Consider the following 23,161-nt stretch of genomic DNA (forward strand, 5'->3'; position numbering starts at 1 on the left):
TGCACAATATGATGGATGTGTCGGACGGAAAAAGAGATTGAGATGAAAGTACGCCGCGCGTGTCCCGCAGGAGAAGAATTTTCTACCTTAGCAGCCGGAGAATTAATGTCTCCATCAAATCTTCCTCGGAGAGTTTCGCCATCCTGATGAAGTCTGCGTAGCTGTTCTGCCACACGCGGCGTGATAGTTACAGGGCACCCTCGTCGTTTGGCTATATTTGAAAGTATATTAATGGCTATTCGTTCAAAAACAAAAATCATTTAAAATTCATTCGTACCACAGGGAGCATCTCGACGAGCGCCGCCTTCTCGTTTCTTTCATTGTTGTCGTTCCCCCAACGCCGCTCTCCTCCAATCACACCGCGTTATTAAATATTCAAGTCTCAGCCGCAACCGCTCTGTTTGGCTAACACTCAGGGGAGCTCGCCCAGTCTATTAAGGCGGAGATTATTGCCACGGTTTGTTTTCCGGGGGTCCCCGACACGGCCGACGTGCTAATTGCTAAAGCTTTCGTCGTAATGCGTGTCCGTTTTGTGTGTTCGGATCACCAGAATGCTTGTGTGCGTTTGCGTTGGAGTATTGCTTCCCGGCTCCTTAGCAGGCCATCGCACTCGTCGTGCAAGCGGGCCTGAGAGTTTGATGCTAATGGGAGATTTTGCCTCCATTTCCCCCCTGGTTTCTCCCCGTTCCTTCCTCGCCTCCTCCCCCGGCGGCGCTGCAGATATGAGCCCTGAGCGTACGCAGGGCACTCTCATTAAGACACCAGTGCTGGTATTAAATTCGCTGTTATTAGAGAGGCCTGCTTTCATTTCACTGGCACAGCAAACCACAGACACCCACAGGAGACTCAGGGCAAAGACTGGATTACACTCTGGGTAGCGTGTGTGAGTGTGTGTGCATCTTTGTGGGTTTTTAAGAGATAAAAGAGTTCTTTAAGCCTTTTTCTCAGACCACGCATCTGGAACGATGGATTTACGTTGATTGATTGTTATTCTAATCATAGGTACTCTTAAGTCGATGAATGTGTGGCTGGAGAGGCAAATGAATGAATGGGGCGGTTTGGTTACATTATGATGTCGCGATTGTTTGGAAGAAAACTGAAATTGGGTGACACAATTTATGACAACTTTCTGCCACAAGCATGGCGAAAAACTGTTTATTTGCAGTGTGCCATTTGCTTATTTACTGTGGTCTGCATACTTGAACTCGGGGAGCAATCGGCTATATTCTGTCGAATGAAAGGATCTGTGAGGCTTTATTGCCGTGGCGGGACATAGGTCAACCATGTGCTCTTCCGCCGCAGCCCTTGGCTGGATGGCCGATGTGCGCCCCTTTTCGGCCTGAGATGGACCAGCCGTTTGGGACATTTCCCGAACTTCCCCTTGTATGGATAGTCTAAAAATGAGAATTCGCGGCTCTAGCGCAGTGATTGTTTTTCCTGACAGACATGACGACCGATGTCACGTTGCAAAGTGAAACCGGCTTCCGAGCTGAATTAATTTTTTTTTCGAGAAAGGTTGGCGAAAAAACATTGAAATCAGGAGAGCTGAATAGTCCAGATTGTGACAAAAACAAGGAAACTTGAGATAACCATTTCTGAGGCTCAACTGTGTCGTCTTTTCATTGACATTTTGTCCGGGTGGTTTCGTAGCAGGATTGTTGCGCGGCACCTCCGAGAGACTCACGTGGGCAGAGATAATAGCTGGCATGGGCCGCTCCGGTCAGCAACGATGACTCCTCTGATAAGCATCAATCAAGCCAGCAGGCCTCTGGAGTGGCCCCATGTTGTTGTTGTGGAGAGGCCGGCCGGAGATGGAGGACGATTGGGATCTGATAATCGTCTCCGGTGAATCAGCACTGATGAACCCCCGTCAAGAGATGGCATTTTGAATTTTGTTTTTTTTTGTGGGGCTCCAAACTTCACATTGCTGAGTGAAACTGGCTTGTGTGCTGAATTCTACATTTATACATTGCCAAATAATGTGCTACATGTCCCCCACAAGATGTAATGCTTACTTTTTTCTGGACATGACCTTGCTCACTCACATTGCAGCGTAGTTATTTGATTGTCATGTTTTATGGCAAGTCGTCAAAGTTCACCCCTATTTTCCGCCCTCATGTAATGACCGAAACTCAAGTCCTTTACAGTGTCGTACCGGCCTTCAGTCTTGCACGTCGTTTCAATTTGATAGCCATCAGACGAAATCTATTCCCTTAAAAGATCTTTGAAATACACTTGGAATTGGATAAAATGGCCCTAAGATGGCTGCTTTGAACCAAAATGTCAATTTACCAAATTTTCACCAATGAACCTGACCTTTGACCATGTATTCATAATAGCACAATGATAATCCAATTATTACACACCGAGCAGTTTCTCATGTGTGTAGTCGTGTGGCGTGATCATTTCCGACTCCGAATGATTTCTTAATGAGCGTTGACGTCATGTCGTTTTTCCATGGATTTCTTATCAAATTGTTAAGCTGTCCTCTGCTCGCGTCCGTGCGTGTGCGTGGTGGTGTGCGTGCGTGTGCGTGCGTGTGTGTGTGTGTGTGTCTGGGGGCGGGGAGCGCCTTCGGGAGACAAATGGGGTTGATAAATAGAACTTAATTATCAGTTAGTGACACACAGGTTCAGAGGTTGGACCTAATCTGAGTCCGGGAGGAGCTCGGCCGCTTGGCCGTGGTGCGACTCGACTTTTAATCAGATGGAGGGTTTAACGTGCTCTCCAACACAGTCTGCATAGCATGGCTGCAAGTCTTGGAAAAATAATGTCGTCCAAATTCAGTTTGTCACAGATCAAAATGTCATTATTATTCCATTAGTCGGTCCACCCTCCATTTTTTTTTCTTTTTCTGCATGGTTTGTACAACCATTGTCGCCGATCTACAATAGCTACTCTGAGCAAAATGTGCCTACAAAGCACAATTTGTTAGCCATTTTAAAACATCTCAAGAAGCACAAAGACAAAAAATGTGCCATTTTGTTTTGGGGAAGCCATTTTGAAAAATCTTCTTAAAAGTCAAACTAGTCCTAGAGATTTTGTCCAATTGCTGCAAAACCTGTTCTCCCTCGACAAAAGAAATGGCCTTCGGTAAATCGTGAAGAATCTGAAACTCAATACGGCGCGACGCGACTCTTAATCCGATCTCAGGTTTAATGCGCTCTCCGGCACTTGGCCTGCACCACTGAGCCCAGATCACAAAGCGAAGAGCGAGCACGTGACAAAATAAATATGGTTAACCCGCAATTAAAACCCTGTTCTGTGTCCTGACACCCTTTATTGTTCTCATATCTCTGCCCAATTACAGCAGGCGGCAGTAATTACGCCGGGCATTAAAAAGTAATGAAGTTATACGAGCGCGGGACGACCTGACAGGAGGCTGGCGAGCGGGTGGGAACTCGCAGGAGGAGGCGGGAGGATGCGCCGCTCATCTGTGCCCGCGAGGTGAAATGTCAACGAGATGTCTGGGCAACTCAACGCCGATCTCCCTCGTGGCTTGCGCCGGCCGATCAATCACCGTGCCTGCCGGGCGGCCATTATTTTGCGGCTGGTCAACACGCCGTTGTAGCCATGGAGACAGGATCCCGCCCCTGGGGCAGGGGATATAAATGGCTAGCCCTCTTTGTAATGGCTGTTAACAGATTTAAGTCGGGCACTTGGCTCAAGGCCGTGTAAGACAGCTGCATTAAAACAACATGTTTACGGTGTTGTTGTCACATTTGTGCGCGAGTGTGTGTGCGTGTGTGTGTGTGTGTGTAGGCTGAACAGCCTCAATAAGCGCGATAAACGTGGGGTCAGAAATGAGAGCAAGGCAATTTGAGCTTGGAAATGAGCGATGTCCTTTCTCGTTTGAGCACCATGCGGGCCCTTGGCCTCTCGGTTGCCACGTTCTCTTAGCGTGTCAACGTCAGGGCTTTGTGCTCCGCCGTCCCTCTGTTGTGCGTTTGCCTCGAACGGCAAAGCGACATGTGAGCTGCAGTGATCGTGTGAAAAAAAGATCAGTGGCAGCCGAGAAAGGCCATGACGAGCGCTGTCGAAAGACAATCCGGCTGGGAGGACAATAACGTGTATAAAGGAGGAAAAAAATGGAGGGAAATAAATTGTGTGATGGGTGGAAGGTTGAAAATTTTTGGTACGCAAAGGATGGAAGGATACATTGTGCAATTGATGTCCGACCAGCTGGATAACGACTATCGATGGACGGATGCATCACTAGATTGACGGATTATTAGAAGTATACGAAATAAATACACCAATAATTGGATGAGAATATTTACGTGTACGTAAAAATCTGAACGAGTTAATTTAGGCTGACGATGGGCGGAAGATTATTTTAGGTATACATTGGGTTGAAATATGAATGAACATTAATGGATTGTATTATGAATTTAGTTGTGCTCAGAGCGGAGGGTGAATTCGCCGATGGATGAATTTAAGTACATGATCGTCAAAAGGATGATAATATCAGCGGACGGAAAGGAAGATTTATGATGGCCCATAAGCTGATCAGTCGATAGTGTTTTTTAGCCTTCCAAATCCTCAGTAGGTATCTTCCATGCCGCTTTTGTGCTCTTGTCAGACGCCCCACGGGGCCCCGAATACTGACGGCTGCGAGTCTTGAGTGGCCATGACGGGGCCAACTCGCATTAAATTCCATGACAGTCGGGCCTGACGCGACACGCCGCACGAGGAGATTACTGAATGGATTTGCTGGAAGTAAAAAGGAGCTTTCATGTCACTTCCTTACAGGCCAAAAGAAAGGGCCGCGTGTGATACGTTTTGGCACTCAGCGACGCGACAAACGTCTGGCAATGTCAGCCAGGCTGCCAAGTCACCGCAGGTGTCTTGGTCACGAAAAAGTGACACAAACAAACAAAAACACAATTAGGCCCTCTTGCAAATGCGGTTATTCTTAAATGAGGCGCCATTTCGGGCTGATGACGTTCTAATACTCTTTGCACTATTTCGAAAATTCAGTAGTCATTTTGGCATCGGCATCATTTCTATCGGGCCTTCGAAAACAAAGTCATCTGTGAAATTTTGTCCATTTGCTGGCAAATTGTCATATATGTCTACAAGATAAATTCCTTACTCGTCACTTAATCATTACCTCTCATGATTTGCCAGAACGCAATTACTTTTTGGGTCATTTGTGCCATTTACAGGGGTGCTTTATACATGAACTCATCCTAATCATTTTGTCTGATTACTGCCAAATTTCAACCTTGTTTTACAAGACAATTTTAATTATTGCCTGTGGAGTGCAAAGTTTGACGAGTCAGCTCCACAAAGTCAAAGCAAAAGCAAAATTCTGGAAAAGTGACGACGGTCAAACTCTCAAGTGATTTTTAGGCGCCCCCTACTGGCTGAGGCCATAAAGATGAACTAGTGGAGTCCTAGCTTATATTTTTAATAGACCATTGTATTACAAATACATTTGAGCGATGACCATAAAAATTCTCAGTTTGACTTCAGACGCCTACGCGTTTATTTGTAGTGACATCATGCAAATAAACCGACCAATGGCGCTGGCATCTTACCGCCTTCCATTTTTGATTGATGCCATGAAAAAATGAAGAGAGATTTTTGCGCTGACAAGTTTGAAGATTCCAGCTTTGTTGCTCTTCCACCTGTAGCTTGCACACATCTGTGCATGATGACCGAGAATAGACGGCTAGATTAATATCCTGCCAGCGGAGACGTTAATATCCTCTTAACTGCCTTTAACAAAGAGCTACGTGCATCCTAGTTATTGCCCCGGCCTCAACATCTCATGGTTCACCGCGGAGCACAGATGGATGAGACGAGTCCACCCCGCAACCTTGTGTTCTGCTCCTTGTTTGCTACAAATATGATGGATTGGAGCTGTGGGTGTTTGTGCCACTCGTGTATGCGTGGAGATTGAAGTGCGCGTGTGCGCGCGCAATGACACGTTTCTGGATTTGATTAAACGCGAGCGCCGCCGCCGCCGCCGCCGCCAATGAGGAAGATGATCTGGCTCCCGCGTCGCCGTTATTAGGAAGGCATATGAGTATTATGAAGGCGTCTTCGGATCGGAAACGCCGTGTCGCTGAATATTTGCCCGAACCTCACGGGAGATTTGGGAGATGAGGAAGCAACTGGACTGTGTAGGATGAGCTTCCTCCCCCCCACCCCACAGTCAATTGAAAGGGTGAATGATTCCGACGCCATCGCTCATTACGTGACACTTTCAATTCCAATCAAGGCGAGAAGCATTCCCTGGTTATTTTCATGAAAGTTTATGCCGCTTGGTTGCCAAGGTTACCACGGGAACGTTACAACTACCAATCAAGACAAACCACTGGCTGGTTATTTTGATGAAATATGATATTGCTTGGTTACCATTTAAACAAATCATCCCCCCCCCTTGGCTGTGATTTGTATTTCAGAGTGGCAATTTGTGTTCCAATCCAGACAAAAATACATTTCTGCTTATAGTTCTGGACAAGGTCAAAAGTTGATCAACTGTTTAATGGATTTTTGTTTATAAAACCTAATATTACATAAAAATATCATACTAGGTGTATTTGGGAGGGTTTGCCATCATTTTAAGTATCCATCCATGTCCATCTCATTTGCGTCTTTTGGCTTTCATGGCCTCGAAAATGCTTTATTTTCGCAGCATGCCGCGGTGATTCCCCAGGAGTGGGCTGGCCATTCCGCTGGCGCTCGCTCATTAGTTAGCTGCCATTGTGAATCTTCTCCTTGATTAGGGATGCGGGAGGCTGGCCGACAGCCTGGTGGCAAACACTCTATCAAAGCTCGTCCCTATCGATCGGGCCCTCGCTGTGCACCTGCTCGGACCTCGGGAGTTTGCTCCCAACATCGGCGCTGTGCTGCGATGGCTTCGCTCAAATGTCGCCGGTAAACGAGGTTCCCGTTCTTCCGCCACAATCGGATCTTTTAGCTGCGTGTTTGCGTCTTTAAAACCATTCCACGGGCGGCTATGAAAGGACGGTTAGTGATTGTGTTGATGGCAGGGATTTGTCTTCAATGAAGAGGAGAAGCTACAGTTCATTTTTCAATGCACCTTGTGGGAATATTCGAGTGTCTTCGTTTCCAAGTAATGGCTAAGAAAGTCCAGGAAAGTCTGCTGAAATGGGAATGGGCCAGAAAGAAAGAAAATAAATAAATAAATAAATAAATGTAATTTTATATATATATATATATATATATATATATTATATATATATGTATATATATATATATATATATATATTATTTTGATTTGATTTATTTTTTTTATTGTTATTTTTATTTAATTGTTTGCGTGTTTTTTAAAACAATTGGCATGAAGCAGGTCACACTGACCCATGAACATTTTAGACGCATCAAAATTAAAATTAAAATAAATAACATGCAGGCCTACACATCAAATGTCTTATTTCTAAAATGGTTTATTAATGGATTAATGCGATCAGATACGCTTTTTTTTTTTTTCCTCCTGCAAAATATTACTTTTATTAATCCGACTAAGGCAAATCAGATATTTGCAACAATATCATTAAAATTCTAAATGACCCGAAAATGAATATTTCCACGATACCGTGTAGCTTTGACTATTGAAATTTAAATACGTTTGTGTTGAAATACATGCTGGAAATATTAACTCATTCGCTACCAGCCAAGTAAAAAAAAATACATATAATAATTTTTGACGTCTTTAGCCGTCAATGGCAGTGAATGAGTTAAGAACACCTCTACATGGATCATTCCTATTTCCTTTAGCTAGATACAACAAGCTTTTAAAAAATCTTTCTTCAGGTTGTCAGGTACATTTTGATACCTTTCCCAGAGTTTTCCAAAAGTTTATATTCAAGGGCCAAGTTGGCGAATCATTTATTTATTTTTTTTTAAGTATCCGCATTCGTCTATAAAGTCATGCAAATAATTTATTATTATTATTAAATATTTGTAACTTTTGAACAACGTTGCAGAATTAATACGATGATTTACGCTTCGTGTCCACCTAGATTGCATCGCTTCCCACTTTCTCAGTTTTGATTCTTAACAGTAGGCATTATGTGGCAGCCCTATCAATAAAATCCACTCATGCAGAAATGAAGCATTACACATGTGTATAAACTCCGCAGTACTCAAGTGTTTCCCTGGCCGTCTGCTTGCAAGGTAGCCTCACCTTCATCCACAAGGGGGAAGAGGGAAGGTGCACCGGGGCCCTTTAAGCCAATTCCGAGACATCAATTAAGCCGGTGATTTGTGTCGGACAGAGAGGACTTTGGGCGCTGGATTGCTCACTAGCACCGCTCCATCCAGCAATGCTGGGAGTACTCAACAAGCCATTGATTGGTTGAGCTCAGACAGATCGATGATCACTGTGCCACTGGGCCAGGACTGGCAGACGCTCATTTGCCAGTTCCCATGGGAAGGCTTCGGAACCCCACGAGGAAATAAGCTCTCCAAATCCCACTCGAAAGTCTCGGAGTCAACCTTTAAAGACGTTTAATTTGGTGTAAAACAATAAGGACTTTAATTCGGGGGAGAGTGTCTTGGTTATTATTGGTTAACTTTCTTTTTTTTTTTTTTAATTTGAGACGCTACGACAATAATGAATTTCTTTTGATTAAAGTTCTCTCTCGGAAAAAAGCTCCATCCAAAGCTATTGATTTCCATTAAAATTCATCAAACTTCTCATGGTGGTGGTGGACGTTTTTTTTTTTTTTTTTTTCTCTTTTGTTCTCTCTTGGTTTGAAATTACCAACCAATCCGGGGCGAAGAGCCGAAGACTCGTCACATTCATCAATCAACCCTTGGCCGCCGCGGTATCAGCTGCTAATAGTCTGAAGCATCGGCGGGCGTATTGCCGGAGCCGCGAAAAGTTTAGAGCCGCATCTTCTGATTCATCAATCTCTCAGCCCCATAGCTCTGTTGTTCCCTGTGCTGCAGCCCTTGAATTGTTTGAACCATCAATCTCGCCTCTATTAGATCTGCGCTGTCTGCTCGATGGCCATGTCGACGCTTCGGAGTTATGGCCGAGGCGGGAGCTGATGCAGACACGTGGTGATGGGGGGGGGGGTTCAAGATGCGCCAGGCACGTGGACGAGGGGGATGGCTGCTCGTGTCATTTTGAAGTCACTGTCGGTCGGCACCATCCAGTCGGCCGTAAAGAGTCCTGCGTGGCCCTATGTTCAGGCCGTAAAACCAAATTAAAATATTAAATCTGTCAGGACCTGTCTCATAAATACAATCATATATTACTCCCCCCCCCATCCATAAAAGTGAAAAAGGGTTGAGGCATTTTACAAGGGGGAGAGGAGCAGGCTTTATTTATTTATTTTTTTTAACTCTGGACGATGCATCACGGCGCTCCACCTGTGGCCGAAGGTAATTATTCAACGGGCAGTGAAGACGGCGAGTGAGGTTGGGTCGATGGCGAGCAGCAGATGCAACACGCTATTGATGAAAGTTGTCGAGGCATAAAGACTCAATTTCGGATGACGCGCTGATGCTATTCAAAGAAAAGTTAGAGAGATATCAAACTTTTACATAATTTGTTGTATTTTTAGAAAATTTTCTTGCCTGCATAATTTGTGGGTGATGATGAAACAAACATCCTAAAGCAATTGCAATTTCCCATGGACTATGCAACACGGACTTCCGAAGCCCCTTGAGCAAGACACTTGGCGAGTCCTTGTACCAAACCATATTCACTCCAATCAAATTGCAGAATTCTAGTCGAGGGTAAAAGACTGTCGAAAGGGATCTTTTACCTGAAGTTGCCATCAGGATCTTTGATTTATAAGCACCCCCCCCCCGGCTGTCTGGTTTGGCGCTCCCTGAGATCAGAGCCATTAGCTTTAGCAGATGCTAGGAATGTTGGGACAGGCGTCCAGCTGCTCCTTCTGCGCTCAGCTAATTGGCTGGCAGGTGGCCGTAACATGGCCAGCAAAAAGAAGAAGCGACATATTCGGAATCTTGGACAAAAAAAAAATCGTCGTCGTGTTTGCCTTACTTGAGTCAGTAACATACTTCTTTCATGAGACATTTTACAATACCAGCAATGTAGGAAAAAGTCACAAATAAGCAAGCGTTGACCGGTAATGTGAAAGAAAAGTACAGAACCCAAGTGAGGGAGACATTGCCCCCCCTTTTTTGACACCTTTACCATCTCTGAAACTACCATCCACGTCAGAACCTTTTTACATAGACCTTGCACTTTTGGAAGTGGCTTCAGAACCCAACGATGCAAGACATCGGACATCTGTTTTGCCTCTGGTACGACCTCCGAAATATTCCGTGTTGACCCCTTTCACACAGACCAGTGACAATCAGTCAGCCATTTTGTGTTCATGGCGGAAAAGCTGAGGAAAAGACAGCTTTGTGTCAAAAATGCTACAGAACCCGATGTATGGGGGCATTGTTGTGTGTTGAAGGAGATATTTTTATTTGTCGTGTTTGTCTGAGCTGACAAACTCACGGACGTCTGTTTAGTTCCCATTCCGACAGAAGATGCCAAATGTGGGGAAAAAGTATTGACGAGCGTCTGACAAGCAGGATAAAAGTCGCTAAATGACAAGATTTCCCAAAAATTGCTGCGTCGGGTTGGAATGCCCACTCCAGCCTGGGCAAAAAAAATAAATATATATATATTGTTTTCATTTCTATATTTCTTCGTAACAATACCCATGAACATCTGGGTCTGAAACCGAATGAGAAAAAAACAATTCAGTTCATTTAGGGGCTGCCGAACCCAATTTAGATGTTAAGAGTGATTGCTTTCAACACTCAACTTTCTGCTATTCCTCAAACACATGCACATTTTTTTTACACCTCGAATACTACCTCCGTAGCCGTCAAATTCTGTCAGTGCGGAAAATGAACAGTTTTAATAGACATGATAAAAGTGGCTACTAAGTGTTTCATTGGGATTAGTGGGGGTATTTAGTCCTCCCGAGATACATTCCGCACACAATTCCATTTTGTTGTGTTTAGAACATGTAATCCCCACGTAAACATGATTAGAGCAGCGTATACGTTAATCTCGTGAGGGAAGTTACCCAAGCAAGTATCTGCAGGATAACCTTGGCACCAGCGTGGCGTCTGGAGATGGATGGGCCTCACCACTGCCTGGCACGGACTCTTGTTTTTTCCGTGCCGGTCGGCGGGAGCTCGGCCTTGAGATTCGGATTCCCGTCCTTCCCTGCTTGTTTACGACACTTGGCTGTTTCTCCTCTAGCCTTCTCTTCCTCTCCCAGCTTAATTAGGATGTGGGGGAGATGCTTGTCGCTTGAGTAAGCTCGCTATCAGATGATTAATTGCTAAAGGGGGTGGGGTGGGGTGGCGGCTGGGGGTGTACCGGGTAGCCGGGAGAAGGCAAGGTTGCCGGGTGGTACAAAGTACCCCCTTTCCTCCTCGCTGTTCATCTCTGTCTCGTTCAGCCTGCCCTCTCTCCATGTAAACAAAAAAGCCACCGCGTCTCCATGCCTGACCCGCGCCGGTTGCGGTCGAGGGTTCTCCTCGCCACCGCGTTAATGAAGACAAACGGCGGGCGAGCGGGCACCATCGGCAAGCAGCTGTTCATCGCCGCAATAATCATCGCCTACACACAAGTCATTAACGTTGCTGCAAATGTCCTCTCTGATCTGAAGCAGTCGTGCCTTGGCTGGTGTCGGACTGCGGCCGTGATTAGCTCGCAAATAGCGGACCTCGTCTCCGGTCAGCCAGAGGGCAGAAAATCTATTACGCGATTGGTCGGCTGCCGTCTAGCTGTGCCTTTGTCTGGACTGCTAGATTTAGATTAATGGGTGGCTCGCTGGAAAAGTTGATTATTAATAGCGGTGCATTGGCGAAACTCGAACGCAGGTGCATTCTGACCAAACACACTTCGACCGCGTCTGTTTTTCTTGGGCAGTGCTCACAAGAAAAGCCAGAGTACCAAGTGGCGCCATTTTTTCCCTCCTTGTTCGACCCTCCATCCAACAAGAACGCCATGTTTTTGCTTATCCTCTTAAAGGTGCCAGTGGAATCCACACTTTTGGATTTGTAGCCAGTCAATCTTAGGGCATGTACGCTGTAGACTTTAAGATCCTTCCATTCCGTTTTTGACGCCTGTTCACTGCCTCGGGTAAGATGGAGTTCATACCAGCTCGGTTTGAGCGAGAGGCGCTTGGACACCTTTTGATTTGTTGAAGGCTCATATAGTCATCCAATTACATATTGACTCTTAGACTAGAGTGTCCGTTTCTTGCATTTATCTTGGTGAGGTGTCCTTGGTAATCAAGAGAATACCGAGTGACTTGGGGTGAGAGGGAGGGTAAACCCTCAAATTCACACCTAGGAATAATCTAGAGTTTTTGAGAAAAGTGGGAGGAAATCCGTTAACCTGAAGAAAACACACACAAGCGAAGAACAGGAACTCCCCATGGAAATTCCCGAGCTGAGATTAGACCCTGGATCCTTGGACTGCGGGGCAGATTTGCCTTCCTTATGCAACAACATCCCGCCCCTTGAAATGTATTTATTGAATTGTACTATTTCGCGACTTTGTCTCGCCCTGCTTCGTTGACGGCAAGTTCACTCGGTGCCGTGCTGTGCTCAGACTGTGCCTGCGAAGAAAGGTGGGGTGGTCGGGGTGCGAACAAAGACGTGCTGCTTGAGCTCAGCTCCTTGTACTTCACCATTTCTGTTTGTGCCTCTTCCTTTCCTATCTCCCGGATGATCACTTTCTCTCGACACCCGCCCTCCCCCAAGGCCGACCTTCCCTCCCTCTATCACAGCGAGATGTCCGCCGACGTGTCGGTTGCCGTCGCTTTGTCTTTGATAGATGGCCGACACACGCGAGGAGCGGCCGCCCTTAATAGACACGGCGGATTGAAACGTAGGGGAAGTAAATGTTAAGGGCCTCATAAAACATCCATTCCCCCGCCCCCTTTGCACTCTCCAGCACCTCCACCAACTGCCCTCACCCCTCCTCCACTCATATTCACTGCCACACTTTCAGCTTTATGCCTTTCCATTTTGCCCCTTTCACACTGCCTGTCAAAGCTGCCCTTTGCCTTTTTCTGTGTGAAAGGCAGACTGGAGGGACGAAGGCATTCGGTGAATTTCTTGTCTTATGTGGTAGAATCGGATGCTGAACGCAATTGCGAAGTGTAGCCCATTTCACGTGACCTCTCAGAGCTGTCTTTTTTTTTTCTATCCCGGCCTGTGTGTATGGGGCATTATCAGGGGTGGAAAAAGAAAAACTTTCACATTGCCTGTTAAATAGTTGTTTTTTTTTCTACACGGCGCTGGTCTATTTGAATAGAACTAATACAGAATAGGCGCTGTAGTTAGGCTGGGTGGTAATTGAACAACACAAAAATCAATTTCTCATATTCTGCGCAATACCAGAGGTGGAATGACAGCTGTGTAGTCTATTTCACACTACAAGTAAAAGCCGAGCTTCTCCCCCGCCCCCCATGTCGTTGTTTTGTGTGAAAAGGATGACATGGAGCTGGAGGGGCAAGGTGTCTCATGAACATCACAACTTCCAAGGTAGTATCTTGTGCTTATTACTGAGGCAGAATGATGACTGTGTAGACCCTTTCACACCGGCAGTCTTATTTTTTATTTTATTTTTTTTGGGTGTGTGTGTTGGTGGTTTGTGTGAAAGGGAGCTGCAATGTCCCTACTTGTAAGTTAATATCAAGAGCTTAGCAAAACCAGAAATGACATCTGAGTAACCCCTTTCACGCGACTTATCAAAGCCGCCTTAAGTTAAGTGTTAAATTTGACACTGCCAAAGTTATGCCGTTGTTACTGCTCTGAAACTTTCATCCCCTCGTTCTGTCCAATGAGAAACGTTTGTTGATGATGAACCAATTCAGCGTGAGCGCTTGTGTGAAAGGGGCCTTTGATACAGCAACAACCTTTCCAACCGTCCGCAAGCATTGAGTTTGCAATCCAGCCTGCTGGAGTAGCTTGTCGTTTTCTTAAACCGAGCGTGGCGACACCCTTTTGGCCCTGACCCGTAATAACGTCCCGCTCCGGGTGGCTTGTGCAGATATAGGAAAGAGATTAACCGGATTTATGTCCTCCTGAAACCAGCAGGCAGGAGACAAATGCTAAAACGGTCGCCATCAATAAGCCCCCGCTCTTTGCCTGGCATGTTTTTTGAGGTAAGCTTTTAAAGCGTAGCCTCGGAATCACTCAATTCCCCCCCACCCCTTTCACAAGGTGCAGCGGTCAAGTGGAGTCAAGGACAATGGCTAAGGGTGGAAAGTGGATTGAAAGGGTGGATTGACGTTTAATCTGCAGCTTTGACCCTGGTCGTTATTCCAATCGCCTGACTTGTTTGATGCCCAAACGGATTCCCCCTGCGCCCTCACATCTTCAAAGCCCGACCCTAAATTGAAACTACCTCGCAGAGAAGCATGTCAGTGGTGAATGACACAACCTGCCGCCCATCACTGCGACTGAGCGCATTCTGCCATTTGTCATGGGAAGCCTCGCCCTCGGTGGCGTAATTGAAAGGCAAAATACGAGCGGTCGCACTACGGCGGAATCATTAAATTGAAGGTCGACAATGAGTTACGGGCCCACTAAGGCAAATGGCATCTGTTCCCCAACGAGCTATTATTCCCTGACGGATTCATGTCACCACAACCTATGCAAGCAAGCTGGCTTCTTTGGATTTGGAAGAAATGTTTCCAAAATATTTCCCCAAATCAGTACAGCCAACCCTCTTAAATTAAATCTCGTATTGTTAAGGAGTTTTTTTTTTTTCTTCTGTTTATTACACATTTATTACTTAAGCTTATCAATGAGCCATTTGTCTGGCTAATCGCTGCAAAGAGTTTCTTTTGGTGTCAAAGTGAATCGGCGGCCGGGCTTTGTGCCAGTTTACAGCTCAGTAAAAAGACAAAGCTACGGAGAAGAGCACACTTCACCGTGACCTTTCAATGACAAGGGATTTCAATGGACACTTGGAAAAAAAAAAAAATCATTTTGAGGTCGAGTAATGCACGTCTAACCTGTGAGATGAAATAAGGACATATTTCTCTTTGTAGATGTCATGCTACAATGTTCTTTTTCCACTCCCTGGGGCCTGTATCCCATAGCAACATGAAATCTGGTCGTCACATTCATCATGATTAAAACCAACCCCCCTTCCAAAAAAAAAAAAAAAAAATCAAAAAAACTACAGGAAGTGTGTCAGTTTAGTCAAAAAAAAAAATGTCGCCACTCGATTTTTGGCGGAGGGAATTCAAATGGATCTTGCCCCATATACATCCCTCCTGGCCGAGTCCACAGACGCAAACTTGAGTCGGCCATTTATGACAATCCTCCCAGCAAGGGTTCAAGTCTCGGGTGCCTCGGCCAACCATTAAGTGGGATCTTTTTTTGTTGAAAAATGACTCGCCGAAGCTTCCCCCCCCTCGCAACGTCGTCCTTGTTTGCCGCGCTCCAGCCGAGAGGAAACAAACGATGGATTTTGACAAGGAAGCGAGGGAGCAAATGAAGACTAATACGTTTGTGTGGAGCTGAGTCGGCACAAGTTTGGATCCACTGATAATGACGGGAAAACAAAAGGCTTCCGACAAAGGAGGGAATACTGCGCTCTGGGCTTGTTTAATGGCTTTTTTTTTTTTCGGCTGTAATTTGGCCCTATAAATTATTACCTCTGCCAAGGTTGAGTGAGCAAAACTGAGTGATATTTTTTTTTCTCCCAATTTGGTAGTTAGTAAGCATGATAAACACAAATTCGTGTGACTTGTCATGTAATTGAGTGCCGCTTGGGACTATAAAAATAAAGATGGACCCCCCCAAAAATCTGAAATCATAATTTTTGCCCACCATTTTTTTCACAATAATCCCAATTTTTCATCCTTTTAGCGACTCCAAACACTTTAATCCAAACATAACGTATGCACATCAACTGGACTTTTCGCTGAAGCTTCCAGAAAGGTGTCTTCATGCGAGTCGCGGCCCCTTTGGGAGGGAGGCGAAGCAGTGGCGCGAGGAACTCTGCAAAAATTTGTGAGAGTGGAAAAAAAAAAAAGCGGTTTAGTAGGGTGCGCCGAATCAATCCGACGTCTTTGATGGACAACTTCCCGGGACGGGCGTCTCATGCCGTTGACCCCGAGGGCGTTAACCCTCCCGTGGGGACCGCCACTCTGCTTTGAAGGCTTTCAAAATGGAGGAAATATGGCGGCCTTTTGTTTTCTGCATGGTCCCTTCTCACTTTCATCGAACACGTTTTTCACTCTTCCTCCTCTGAGGCATTAGGAATCAACACCTCTACTTCTTTGCTACATGGAAAAAGAGAAGTTGTAACGATTGCGCGGAAAATATGGAATCTCTAACGGGTAAAAGAAACTAAGTTGTTTAAATCGGGTTTAGAACACGTTTTTTGTAGGATTCTTATTGGCAAATTAAGCATATTTTCCAATTTTTTTTTTGTTAGGGTACCAGGCTCAAATGGTGGCTTGTCGCTCATTGGTGGAAGAAATTGTAAGATTTGAGGGTGCATGGTTAACTCATTCACTTCTAGCCAAGTAAAAAAAAAAAAAAAAAAAAAAATGGATCTTTGACGTCTTTAGCCGTCAATGGGAATAAATGAGTTAAAAGTGACAACAAGAAAGTATTCCACATCCTCGGGTTCTGTGTTGAACTGAAATGTGGGTACTGGTCTCTAATGCATTGGTGACCTCAAAGACTGCGACCACGCCCTCAAGGCTCCCCCGACTAAAAACACACATTTGGATGCAGCGCCACGCCAGCACTTCATTTACCTATGCGGCCTCCTTTTTGGACGTCAAAATGTATATTCTATACGCGGCTGCAGCACAATTTGCATTTAAACATTTTCTCTTGTAGTAAAGAGGATGACTGAACCCCGCAATGTGGAATATCAAAGAAGTGCATTAGAATGCTGCAGTGGTGGCGGCGACGGGGAGGTCTGATAATAAATTGCATCTGGATGGACGTGGTATCCAGGTAACAAAAAGACCATCAGCACTTTCTGTGCCGCCGCCGTTGTGTGTCCGACATGAGCTGGAGGTAGATTGACTGACGTCAATGAGATTGTTTTAGAAATTGATGGTGAGCTTTTCAAAACCTTGCTTGAAGCGCACACACTTGCAGTAAATCTGATGAAAATATATTTCGCAATCCAGCCATGATCTGATCCGCTTATCCTCATGAGTGTCGCGGGCGTGCTGGAGCCTATCCCTGCCGTTTTCAGGCAATTGGCGCGGTATTTATGTTTGGGGGGGAAAACTCAAACTGTAGCGCCCCTGAAAATTTGGAGAAAAAAAAAAAATCATCGCGCAACATGAGTTTCAAGGATCAACGCAAAATTAGGTGGACATGTTTGTCGTGACAGGAGGGACTCAGAAACTTCAAAGACCCATCCCCGAAAGGGAACGGAAAAGCAGCCGTTTTAGCCGAATTTCCTCAGTACAGCCCTCTTGAAAGTTTAAAAAAAAAAAATGATGGCGGTAATGCTGTGTTGTATTTTCCATCAATCCACACAATGGAAGGGCACCCGTTAACAGTCTCTGAGGATCACCCTAAATCCACAGAACGCCATCCGTCCGCATACACAATCAAATGAAGCTGAGTGATCTTAATTGGCGAATCTTTTTTATTCTTTGATGGCCATATTTAGCATGACAGGACAAATAAGTCTCAAAAAGTCAGCCCGTGCCCTAAATTGAACGAGCTGTCAAATATTTTGGGCGAAATCCCTCTGTAGTGTCTCCTCATCCGGTCTAGCCAATTTTATGACCTGCGTGTATAAGTGGGATGAGATACGTATACGGTATTAATTGGCTATCCAATATGCTTTAATGCCCTCCAGTATTCATTTAATTCCCGGAATTAAAATTTTCAAAGGTGAGCAAAAGTCCCCGAGAGTTGCTTTCATGCAATAATAAGTTAGCAGAAGCTTCATCCAAGGCAGAACTAATGAAGTGTCCAGACGCAGGGTGACCCATCGCCCCTTGATTATATTAAAAAATGCAAAGGATTGAGACCTAGAATGTCAGGAAGTAGATGGAAAAATGAAATAATTGTCATGGGAACCACAAAGCAGCAACATCTTGTTATTCAGAAGGCCGGCTGAGGTAACAGTGAGTCAGCGTCGTCCCTTCTGTCTTCTCCCACTCGTCCTCTCTCCTCTCACATATTCTGTCAGTCCACTTGCTTCCCAGACAAATGCTGCTGGCCTCCACTTCAAGGTGACCTGCTTTGCATGGTTCCTACCTGAGCAGTGTTTACATGAGAACGTTGGAATCAAAACAAGGTCGGATAAAGAAGTGTGAAGACTTGAAAGACGATTGAGTGATTTGACATGTGTCACGTTTGTTAGTCGCGGCGGTTTGACTCATTTTACAATGCTAAAAATGGCTTGGTATGGTATCCCTCAAGGGTCACTATTAGGGCTCTCACATTTGACTTAAAAATTTTGTATTTATTTTTTTTAAAGTTTTTAGAGGGATTCATCCTACCTATGGGCTCCAGAGAAGTCCGACATTTTTTGCCACAAGAGTGCGTTCGGCAGCAACACGGTCAAACACGTAAATGGCCAAACTTTAGATTTGGTTACCACAAAAATGGTTAAAAATCTTAATTGTAGTTTCAAGGCAGATTTTTTTTTTTTCTTTTTTGTATCCACACATGCTGACTTGTTTTGACCCATTCCGCTAAAAACCAAATGATGGTTGCCCAAATGGTTCAAATTGGGATTGTAATTGTCAACATCCCGCTTGGCTTCGGCAATGAGAACAAGCGCATATCGACAGGGAACACAATTCCTAATGAAGCCTCTCTTTTCTCTCCCCCTTTTTCTTTTTTTTTTGTTGCAATCCAAACCGCCCCCACCCGCCGTCGCTTTATGGCCTAACTGACATTGAATTCAATTTACTTCTTAATTAAATCCCAGACAGGAGTTCAGCTCGCCTTTAAACAAGATCGATTAAGGCGTGGCGGTCCCAATCTAAAGCTCCCATCCTCTTGTTTCTGAACAGCAGGCCCGTCTGGGGATAACCTCATGATGAAAGAGGAGCAAAAAGATGCAGAGCAGCCGTCTAATTGGAAAGGAGCACGGCCAAGTCCGAGGCTTTTTTGCCGCTCTCTCGCTGCGAGAAAAGGGCATTTTGTGAGCGATGGCGAGCTGGAGCGCAGTCATTTGAGAAAATAAGCAGTCTTGGCGCAGGGGGGGGGGTGCCTTCAAGTGTTAACAAGCACCAGAGAAAAGTGGATACAAATTATAAGACTGGTCATTGATATTAAAAAAAAAAAGAAAAAACTTTTCAAGGCCACCATCTTTGATAATTTTAAGCCTTTTTGACAATTTAAAACCACCACATTTTTGATTGTTTTTAGCCAAATGATTCAAAACAATTCGAAAGGTTGCGCAATCTGACCAGACCCGAGTGAGATAAGCGGCTTAGAGAACAAGATGAGATTTTAGTTAGTTTAGTTAACTCCCAATTATTTTAATAATCGATAAATTTTGGATTTTTTTTTTTTAATTCATCAATAGTTATAATAATCATTGATTAATTGTTGCACCTCTAATTGTATTTACAACCCTCCGCTGCCAAATGTTTTTTTGAATGACTACAAAGCATTTGAGCTTTCTCTCTGTGATTCCTCTTCTTGTATTGATGTATTAGATTTTTGCATTCTTATTATTCCAGTATCGGTATCGTAGGTAAAAAAAAAATGCTGTGCCACAAAAAAAGCTTCAGGACTGGTGCCACACCTCCCGCCTCTTCTCGCTCACTGAACAACGCAAACACTGCGGGCTGTTTTTGTACACACGCTGCTTGATCGTCTGGCCCATATTGAAAGGGGGAAACTCATATTTTGTAGTTTGGGTTTGAAACATCTTTTTTGTTTTCTGATGCACCATAGCACCAAAGTCAGAATTTTGCTATCGTGACTACAATGTAAACGTGTGACAGGCCCCAAGTTCTGTTCCAACAAGTTACTGCCTTTCAGTGTACATACACATTCCAGTATTGAGCCGTTTTTTTTTTTTTTTGGGTTGTTTTTCTTTTGCCCTTTTTATGGGAATGCAACAAGAAAAGGAGAGAAGGGGTAGGCTAATTAGGTGTTGTGTTGAAGCGCTTCCTGCTTGCTGACACACGCACATTTACACACACACACATTCCCTTCAAGTTTATCTACGAGAGCCCCCCCCCGGCGAACGTCATCATCGGCGGTACACACTTGTGTCATTTGCAGTGCTAAAAATTAGCTTAAGACAAATTACAGTGGGTTTGAAGCATAAAAAGGCTTAGTTAGACTCAATTATGGTGGCCATGAAGAGTGTAAATAACGTCTCAAACTAGCTGATGGGAGGTTGCCCTAAGGCACAGGTGCCAAACTCATTCGACCCGCCAAGTATTTTATTTATTTATTTTTTTGTCTTCTATCTATCATGTTTCGTTTGAAATACTGTAAATTCTACATGGTTAAATCTGCCGCTTAACATAAATTAAAAAATAGTGGCGTTCGGAAATGCGTGCTTGTTATCATTTTTCACACTTTTCAAGAAAAAAAAAAAAGTATATAGAATAGCAAAATAAAACCTCAAGTGGTGGCCCTCAAGGGTCAAAAAGGCTCAAAGTGTTGTATAATTTTCATTAAGCCCTTTTCACTCTTTGGGGGGGGGAGTAACGAGAGGAAGAAAATGGGAACGCTCGTTTGACCAGTCACAATTTCACACTTGTGAGCGGCAACTAAACAGATGCAGCGTGCACGGAAGTCCGACGAATGAACCACGACACCGTCGGTGATGGTTTTCAGCACTTTAATGTGAATGTTTTCCCAAAAAAAAAAAAAGCACAGTAAATGCCATGTCATCTGCACATTATACTTGATCATCCACGTGACAAACAAACCCCAAAAAAATGTCGACATTTAAATACCACTTTATTCATATCTGAGTCTTTTTATTTATAGATATATTTATATATATTTATATATGTGTGTTTATAGATTTTCTGTTGCTGTCCTTTTCTGAGGTGTCACAGTCTCTAAGGCCAAGTAGAGCGTGTGGGGGGTCACCCCTGGTGTCTCTTGGTCTCACCACCGGAGGTCTGGCGGGGGTAGCTACAGGGCCAGATTAAAGATGCGGTTACTACCCGGCATTCCTGCAGCGCGCGCGCGTGTGTGTGTGTGGGTGTGATGTCAGCTTCTCCGCGGGGGGTTCGAATTTCCAGGTTACAAAGGCATACGGACCAAATCCTCCCGATCCAGTCTTAGCGAAGATACTTTGAACACAGGACAAGATGGGTGCACTTTCATGATGGGAGAGATAGCAGACAAGGTGGAAAAGGATGAGCTTTTACTGCTAAGATCACCGGTGGGATTAGCTGGCTCAGCTGCAGTGATCACGGGCGGCTGGGCGGAGGCGAGTGCGGTGTATGTGGGAGGGGGGGGGGGTTCACAGACGGGTTATGGGAGGCACCGGGAGGTCACGGAGAGGAATATGGTTGAGGAACATGCCACCGTCTGGAAGGGGGATGGAGGCCAAAGTATGAGTGGAGCATCGCTCCCCGAGGCTTTGGCTTCTTCACCAACATTTCATGGGACGATCTTTAGCTTGGCAGAGGTGTCGCTTTCCGCAAGGGGGCTCCACGTGGGTCGTTGATTCTGCGGCATGAGGCGCTATCGCTCGCACTCCGGAACCATGACCCTCCCCCTAAATGTAGCTAATCCTACCCTCAATGTTTTGCTAAAGTTCTATATTCCTTACCCTTAACTTGTTTATTTCTAACTTTTCTTCTTAACCCTTATCTACCCTCCCTGTCTCTATCCCGACCCCAAGAGCTGTAAATGTCTCCTCCCCCTCCCCAACACTTCCCCACCCTCTGTTGACGTTCATTCAAGTGCCTTTTTTTGTGTCACATTCCTAAGTTAATAAACGCTAATTCGAGTCAAAACTCCTTTTCACCTGTGGGGTAAAAAAAATCATTTATCTCACGTTGCAAAGCCAGCAAGCCTCTGCAAAGGACAATTGTCTTTTTTTTTTTTTTTTTCCCCCCAAGAAAAAAAAAAAAAAAAGCTCCAGTCAGCAGATACCCACCATAATTTATTATGTTCTTCCTCGGCCAATGCGGCATACTTTGCCCAGACGTCTTTTTTTTTTTTTTTTTTTTTCCTGCTGATTCTGCTTCAACGCCACAAAGCAAACAAATGTGTAATTGTCAACAAAGTCGGGCGAATAAACACAAAGCAAGCTGTAACTTGTCTAGTCAGTGTGGAATTTTTGGGTCCTTGGACTGAATTGTATTTTTTTTTCCTGTTGGAGTTCTGTCATGGTTATTGGATGGAGCCAATCCGACAATTGTGCACCGTTGAAGACGGTGCATCTGTTTTTTTTAATGTTCAAATTAAAAGCCAAATGGTTAGCAGATGGGAAGTCGTCGATAGCAGCCGAAAGTCCGCGCTAATTCATGGCTCCGTTGTGCGTTGCCCTCTGCCGTTGTTTATGACACACGTCAGCCGCTGGCCATTTATCTTAATGAGAGCATTTAACTCACAGCTGAACTTGGACCTAAAACATCCCCGACGTTAACGTCTTGCCAGCCATCGAGGAATACGTCCGAGCCCCTCTGTGAAAGCTTAATTAGTTCTAAGGGAGATTAAATTATACGCAATTATTATGATAATATTTTCATTTTTTGGCCGATAACCGGGCGAGCGAGTGTGTTTTGTCGGGAGAGAGCAATCTCACTGGTAACAGTCAAAGTTATCGAGGCGTGAAATCAGAAATCCTGACGGCAACAAAATGTAATCTTTTTTTTTTTTCCCCCGCACACACAGGCGGGGACAAAAGACGGCGCCGCGTTTGCCGTTACGTCCAACTTTAATTATAAGAGTCGCGTGTGGTGGGCTGCGCGTATTTCCGCCAATCGGTGTGCTTTCTGTCAATTTCGGACTTGTCTCCTGCTCTATTGTGCTATAAAAATGCTGTATGGTGTCGTCGAATTTCGCTAGAATTTAAATGGCACTCGTTACCGTCTGAGGCTTCATATTTTCTTCAATAAAGAAAGGGGGAACAATTATTGCGGAAGTGAATTGTGTACCGTACAGTTGTGGCGTAGTGTATGATATGTAATTGGACGTGCGCAATATGTAATTTTTTTATTTTATTTTTTTGTGTATTTTCTTTAATTCT

General features: G+C 44.7%; 1 long non-coding RNA gene across 1 annotated transcript in view; it reads left to right on the plus strand.

The window, feature by feature from the left end:
- LOC148322632 (uncharacterized) overlaps nt 1-23,161 on the plus strand; it is a 62,586-nt gene that overhangs the window by 18,300 nt on the left and 21,125 nt on the right. The gene's annotated exons all lie outside the window — the stretch shown is intronic.

Source organism: Idiotropiscis lumnitzeri, chromosome 15 (genome assembly GCF_059441095.1).
Source record: "Idiotropiscis lumnitzeri isolate Australia: NSW breed Sydney's pygmy pipehorse chromosome 15, RoL_Ilum_1.0, whole genome shotgun sequence".
In the NCBI taxonomy this organism is placed as follows: Eukaryota; Metazoa; Chordata; class Actinopteri; order Syngnathiformes; family Syngnathidae; genus Idiotropiscis; species Idiotropiscis lumnitzeri.